The 7,637-nt window shown below is 40.4% G+C and overlaps 1 long non-coding RNA gene across 1 annotated transcript; it reads left to right on the top strand.

Annotated features, from left to right (window-relative positions):
- Positions 1-1,535: 1,535 nt before the first annotated feature.
- LOC129492819 (uncharacterized) lies at positions 1,536-7,048 on the top strand. Its single transcript, XR_008660961.2, has 2 exons — positions 1,536-5,954; positions 6,005-7,048. It is a non-coding gene; the product is annotated as an uncharacterized lncRNA (long non-coding RNA).
- Positions 7,049-7,637: the final 589 nt, after the last annotated feature.

Genomic DNA, 7,637 nt, shown 5'->3' with positions numbered 1-7,637 from the left:
AAGACACTATCCTTATGCTCACGTTCTGCCTGGTCCTAAACCTGCCTTATTTTTCTTTTCAGAAAGCAATCTAATTAGAGCAACTTGCGTAGATCTAGGTATTAACTAATGAAAGAAACACCAAGTTCAAATGTGTTACAAATTGTGGCACACATTACAATATAATTATAAGGGGAGACATTAAAAACATTTTGTAATTCAGTGGTATAATTTGATGGGTATCACAACCACACTGTGTTTGTTCCCTGTCCCTTTGAAGAGGACTGTACTACCGTCCTCACACTGTGCTCTGTTGGGATCACTGAGAGATTGACAACTGACAGAAGTGTTTAGTTGGCTATTCCTGAGCACTTAGTTCATTTGGTTATAGCTAAGTGATATTAATGCCAATATTACATGGGCCAGATTCTGACTCTGGAGTTTTAATCCCAATGTGCCCATTTGTTTTCACTAAATATAAATGCATAGACACTTTAAACCAAGAAGGTTAAAAGAGGAAAAGACTAGAATCTCTAAAAAAACAGTTTATTGTTCTGTAGTGGACAATTTAAATTTTATCTCATCATAATGCCAAGGATTTTTGTTTGTTTTTTTAAGTTCAGGGAGATGTTTAAAATCTCATTGCAGTCTTGGCTCCATCTTAACCTTAGAGTGGGAGGACTTTCCCATCCCCCACCACCGTGTTATCTATCACTTTAATGAAAACTCAAAATAGTGAGGAAATAGACTTTTCTTCAGAATTTGAGGGGTTTAGAGATTAGGCTCATCTCTGCTTATAAGGAGGACTTCTTGGAGATGATCCCAATAGATCACCCTTCTCTTTTGAAGAATAGCAGCTTCTAGCTGACCATGCAAAATCTCTGTTTGTTTTTCAAGACTGTTTCAAAGATTAAATCTATACAACCACTTTTATGACCAAAAAACTTGGTGTGTCCCAAGTGTCCTAATTAGAAAGGCAGCTGGCTCTCCTGCAGCTCCCAGGCTTGTATAGTCAAGTGCAGTGAACTGGGCAGTAATCAGCTCAGGACCATTGGCTCTTTCCTCCTCTTTCAGCTACAGACACATGCCCTGGCTTTTGCATTGACCTTGCTTTGTTGGTTCTAGACTAATTATATCCTTTTGTCAGACCCTTTCCCTTTTTTAGGATACTTACAACAGAGTCCACTTTCAGCTATTGGAATACATTTTACCATAAAGCCCCCAAGGCTTTCTACCCATAACCCCAACACAAAAAACCAATTAAGTTGCGGCGGGGGTGGGGGAGTAATCACAAACTTTTGGCAACCTGCTTAATGCTAGACCCTGTGTTTTCATCGGTTATTCTGAGTGTCATATGCAGATGCAGATCCAAGGGAGACAGGGCTAAATGGTGGTGTCAAGAATTCCTCCCACACCCCAAAAATTCTTTCCAATATTTGATTATTAAAATGTCTATCATTTCTCCACCTTGTGTCTGTGTCTTAAGTGTCTGTGAATATTGTAAGAGTGCTGTATGTTTAGTAGTGCTGTGTGCCTGGCAGTGCTGACTATGACTACTGTGCCATCTGTCTGTGACCTTGATGTCAGGTACCTGGCCATGGGGCTACCAGCAAGGATGTGCAAAGGAAGAACTGCTGCCCCTGCCCTCAGCTTCCTTATGCCCGAGCCACTACTTATCCGTGAATGTGAGTGTCAAGAGAAACCTAATTTGGTGGGGAAGCCAAGGAATGGGAGAACATTTCTTCTGATTTGAGTCAAGGCACTAATTATTAGACACTCTCAGACAACAAAGCAGTATTGACCTGAGGTCAAAGGAAGCAAGGACAATATTGTAGAATGCTAGGAAACTGGAAATGAAGAGTCCTTCAGCTTTGCCAGTCTTGATTCTTGACTTTACAAATTAGAAAATGGAGACACAGAGAGGCTAGGTGATTTGCCCCAGATGACACAGTCAATTAGTGGAGAAATTATGATTCCTCCTCTAGTACTTCTTGGCCTTACCAGCATCAAATGAAGCTGGCCTCACAGGGAAAGTGATTTTTGGTCTGGGATCTGCAGAGCACATAAAATAAGTTAGAAAGGCTATAAAAGAGGAAAGAAGGTTCTCCTCTCCCTCCCAAAAATGACTTCCCAACACAGAACAATAAAGGAAATGCTTGTGTGGGTATACAACTGTCCACTAATTATCACCTACCTTCTCCCTGAGATGAAAGAAAACACCCTTGGTAAATCATGATTTGATAAATAACAAGTTACTGGTGGTTCATGCTTGACAGCTGGAATCTTACCCAATAAGCTATTCATCTTAGTAAAACCTTGTTTTAGTAATGTATATGCATAATTTAGAAGTTGAAGGCTGAAAATTGTTGTGTACTTCTCCATATATATACAGCTTTCATCCAGGTCCCTTAAGAAATGCCTTCTGTTTTATAGGTAATCTCAACAGCAGACTTTGAAATATTGTGTTTGGTTCAATATGCTAAGAAGATATACAAATAATAACTTTGTGAGTCTTCATGTACACAATGACAAACTGAGCAATTTCCTCTATAATTCTAGATTCTTAAAACCTTTTTTCCCATAATTGTTTGCATGCACTAGGCACAAGCTTCTGTTTAAGTCTCTGCTTCTCCCTGAATGTGTAGAACTGTCATTTTGCTTACAAAGGGGCTGTGTGTTTGTGGCTGGCAGCCCAGATAGAGCACTCTGGGTGCTGGGGTTTGAGGGCACCTTGGCCAGCTGATTGACCTGTCTGGACTTTGTGGCCCAATTAATCGAGGCCACAGATCAGTTGGTACTAAGCATCAAAATGACTCATTATGCCTCTCTCACTCTGATTGCTTTGCCACATAGATAACAACATTTGCAATAGGAAACATTTTAGAATGTCATTATTGTATTATATATTGTCTTATGCAGTATTTCTGAAAATTTATTTTTATTGTGATGACTGATTGAAGACATGTGTATGAATAGATGTTCCTCAGTGAAGCCTATTCTCTTGTTGTTGATGACAGTGGCATCAGAGTGAATGAAGAGTTGTTGCAGAGTAACTGACTTCAGTTTAAGGTTACCCTGGGGTTCTGGGGTTAGGACCCGGATTATGCAGCTGATCTCCCAGCAAACACGGCTGTATGAAATAAGCAACTCTTCAAAATACAATTCTTGCCACTCATTCTGGACCTTTGATTCATAATCTCCTGGGATAAGTCCAACTTACAAAGATTCCCAGGTGATTCATGTGACCACCATTTGGAAACCAGTAATATATACATCCGGAGTCACATATACCATTTTGAACAAAGTAGCTAAATGCTTATCTCCCCTTGGGCGATTGGTTTCACGTGTTCCTTGAAGTTATCATGTTTAATGGCAATATAGACACAGTCTTAGTGACTCAACAATTCAGCTGTTTCAGCCAAATTGACCAGTTGCTAATTTATAAGCAAATAGTATCTGATCAATTTAGTCAGAATGGATGCAAGCCCAAAGACAAGGTGGAGAGCAAGCTTTAATATATACTTTATCTCAAGGCCAGCTCTTCATATTTCCCTCTTTATATTTCAAACTAAGAGACAGATCTCAGGTCACTCATCTTTAGAACTGGTGAGAATGAGAAACAGGGAACTTAAATGATTCATTCAGATTCAATCTGGAAGTCATTCCCAGAGCCTAAAATATTTATCTAAGGGGTCTGATTTATCAACCTCAGGTAGTATCCAAAATGCAAAGGTATTCAGGCTAAAATGAAACCAATCAAAAAAGGAAATTCAAGAGGCTGCAGTTCTAAGACTAACCCAGTATAACAAGGGTGATCAGTTATTACTTGTGGCCTTGTACCACCTCTGTTGGATAATGTGCCACCATCCTAATGAAGCTTTGGCCAGACTTCTTTCTATAGCTGTGCACATAGAAAGGCTTTAGACAACAGTGATACCAAAGGGTTCCTTTGATTTTCCTTCTGTGTGATTCCCAGACAGTTTTAGCTCTTTGGTGTGCTGCCAAATGTTTAACAACTGGCTCTGGAAAACAGTGGAACCCAGATTTTTAGCACCTACCAATTTCCATGGTGTAAACACTCTCATCTCAGCCAATTTCAAGCTACTAACTTAATGTCAACCAGCTGAAAACATAACAATATGTTTTCAAGAGCCAGTATAAGTTGGCTGTAATACAGCATGAGCCAGCTCCAGCATAGCACTGCCTGAACAATTTTTAAGTCAGTGAGTACCAAATAGGAGAGGCAAGCAGAGGTTTTGGAGGGACTTTTAAATGTCCCCTCCACCAAGGGGAGCATTTCCATGTTGGTTAGTTTTACTAATTTTTAGTAAAAGCATATTATTGGATCCTAAGGTGTTCAAATATTCCACGTGACTCTTAGGAACCTCTCAACAGACTCCCCAGTATCTTAGGAGATTACCAACTGTTGCTTTTCTAATTTCTAAGGGTGACCCTTCAGGAAAATATTCTTTAATTTAACTACCAGTTAAAACCATGTTTGGCTGATCTTTTTTAAAAAATCTGTACCTATAGTTCATCACTCGTTTCCCCAACTTTGTCATTTTCCCTATCCACTTGCCCCTCATCCTTCTGACACAATAAAAAAAAATTACAGGTGCCCACAAAACAGTGCCTGCAAAGGAGCAGGGGAAGAACAAGGCACCCAGTAAGCTCACTTGGCTCTACATATCTGGAAAGGCTCTGAGGTTCCAAGGTCTCTACCCCACCAGGGGACACCCAGTAAACGTCACACTGAGAGTTTAAGTTGCACTCAACTGGAGTTGATTTGCCCTCAGAAAAGTTTCCAGTGGTCAAGAAATACCACTGGGTAGGAATATCTCTGGGCAACTTCACTGCTGACTGGGCAAACTTTGTAGGATAAGGTGTCATGTGATGCTTTGCAGTTAGCTAAGCTAATGTAAGGCTGGACCATGAAAAACAAAAATCTGCTAATACACATTTGGCCCCTGCAGTCCCCTGGCACTGAACAATAGAGCAACTGTCCTTTCTCACCACTAGTTGTGAGTGTACTTCCAACTGAGTGTTTAGAAATCAGATACTCTGGTAATCCACAGAACAAGCTTTGTTTGCAAATTGCAAGTTTTTCTGGTAGAAGTCATTCTTAGGTGGGCTTCATTAAATCTTTAGTGAGGTAATGCTGGGAAAAAATATGCCTAATTCCTAGGACACAGTGAGTGGCCATAAGTTGTTATCTGCATGTAGTAAATCAAAATTAGGTCATGAAGGACCAAATCTACTTCTGTTGCTACAATAAAATACCCTACAGGTTCTGTAAGGCATTTCTAAACTGTAAATGCTTGAAACGCAAGTTGGACATTTTCTATACTACGTGTAAAACGCCAGATTATACCCCTATTTTCTTTCTTCCTAATGGTCATTGAAATGAGCTTATTTCTCTACATTGAGGAAGCTACATTTTATTTTAAATGAGTCAGGTGCATGTTCAGATGTTTGTCTGTATTCCCAATAAATTGCATGCAGCCTGAGCACAAGTATGCCCTCACCCTCTGGCTCTTTTCCTGACACCAAACAGAGAAGTCCACAGCTACAAGCACAAGGGGCTTGACAGGTAGGCCTTGTTTTATTATGAACAAATTCACCAGAAAACCATTCTTGAGGAACCAGCCACTCCCATAACATTTTTAGTCTTAGGGAAGAAAATTGGTAGGGACGAAAAATTGGCAGACAGTGGGAGAGAGGTTTGGTCAACATGCATAAGTGGAATAATGTCATTGAAGTACTTGCAAAAAGAAGAGGGAGGTTTCCCTCTGAAGGAATCTAGACCATTTTTTAATACGGAGAATAATTGTACCCCATGTTAGAAATGCTCTTTAGCCATATTTCAAGATCTAGATCTGAACCCATACTGTGCAGAAAGGCACAAGAGCCCTTACAGCCAAGAGCCCTGGGAGGAGTTGAGTAACAGGCTGAGATCCGGTGAGTAAGCATCATTAGTTAGCACTGAAATTCTCCATCGCTTCTCGGCCTTTTGGCTAAGATCAAGTGTAGCACTGAAATTCTCCCAGGACACAAAACAAATGTATTGAAACATCACAATACACTATCATTTACTCACATGGGACAACCACCTAAGACCATAGCAAAACTTTACAGATCTAGATGTTATCTCAAGTCAGGATTCCAGATCAACATCCTCCATGTGGAGATGAGACAACTGAGATTCAGAAAATTGGAGTGACTTATTTGCCCAGGTAGCTAAATGGAATTAGAGTCTGGGTCTCCCAACCACTGATTTCTGCTACACCACACTGTGCTGCTTCCATTGGTTAGATGGACATTGACAATTAATTGTGAAAGCATTAATTAGAAGTCAAGACAAAAGAATGTTTGTGATATCTTCTCTCACTTAACATACTTTGGTTTCACCATTGCATTTTAGCATTTTAAAGAATAGTGTATCAGTATAGAAGGAGGAACAAAGCTCTTTAAGAGTAATGATGAAACCAAAAGGTCAAAAAGTAGAAGAATAGCGAATGTAAGTTATTAAATAAATGAGCAAGAAGTATGTGTCAGGGAAAATAAATGCTTCTTATATTGTTAATACCATGATTCCCTACCCGCTCACCCGCTCACTCACACACTTGATGCATTTGTTTTGGAAAGTGCCATTTTATGCTGAGATACTGGTATTGAAGACTTCCCTCTTTCCCAACTCTATCAGAAGTTCTCTTTCTCTTTGGAAGAAGCCGAGGGCCTTAACGAATCAGACTGACCTCTCTTGTGACAGGCAGCCTCGCCTGCCCTTGGAAACAAGCTGCCAGACTGTGAGGGCCACAGAGACCCAAGAGAAGCCAGCACTGCTAGACTGAGGAACTTGTAAATATCTTCTGCTTTCTTGGTGAACAAGGACAGAGGCAATTGCGTGTATATTGTGACTGTAGTTTGTGAAGAAAATGCAACGGTTTGCTTCAACAGCTCCTCAAATGTACTTGTTAAGTGTGAATGTGCCTGCCTCATTGCCTTGTGTTCCAAACACAGTACTGAATGCGTTGTTTTTAAATAAACTGTTTTCTTGTGCTTTGGGAAACACTGCTGGTTGTCTGTCACATTTGGGAGAGCCCCCCCCAGCCTCCACACACACACACACGTACATGTGCTAACACATACTCACATTTCATCCAGTGAAGAGATTGAGTGCTTCCTCCTGTTTTATATTCTCAGCGTTTTGAGGTCCTTGGAAATTTGTAGGACCCCAGAAAGGTTAAGCTTGGCTGTCTACATCCATGAACAAGCAGGAAATACTCAAAGTTGCCACACGTAACTTTTCCATTGGTCCTTTAAATGCTAATCATGTGACAGGCCTTAACATTATTAATAATAATACATTACTCTGGAAAGTTACTATTACATACATCATTTTATTTAATGAATAATCAGGTGAGGGAGAGATGCTGAGGGAGTTGTCCCTGCTGTGCAGTTAAGTGACAAGTCAAAATGAGAACTCAGACTGACTCCCAGTCCAGTGCTCCTTCCTCTGTACCTTTCACCCCATCCCAGGCTCTCTCTAGATCACCTCCTCATAGAACCTTCCCCAGCTGCTACTGTCAGCCTCTATCCCCTTTCCCTGTGCTGGTTTTCTTCATATCATTTTTAATGGTACTATTAACTTGTTTACT

Source organism: Symphalangus syndactylus, chromosome 1, assembly GCF_028878055.3.
Source record: "Symphalangus syndactylus isolate Jambi chromosome 1, NHGRI_mSymSyn1-v2.1_pri, whole genome shotgun sequence".
NCBI classification, from domain to species: domain Eukaryota; kingdom Metazoa; phylum Chordata; class Mammalia; order Primates; family Hylobatidae; genus Symphalangus; species Symphalangus syndactylus.
Note: the sequence above shows the minus strand (reverse complement) of the source record. Positions and strands in the feature narration are given on the sequence as shown.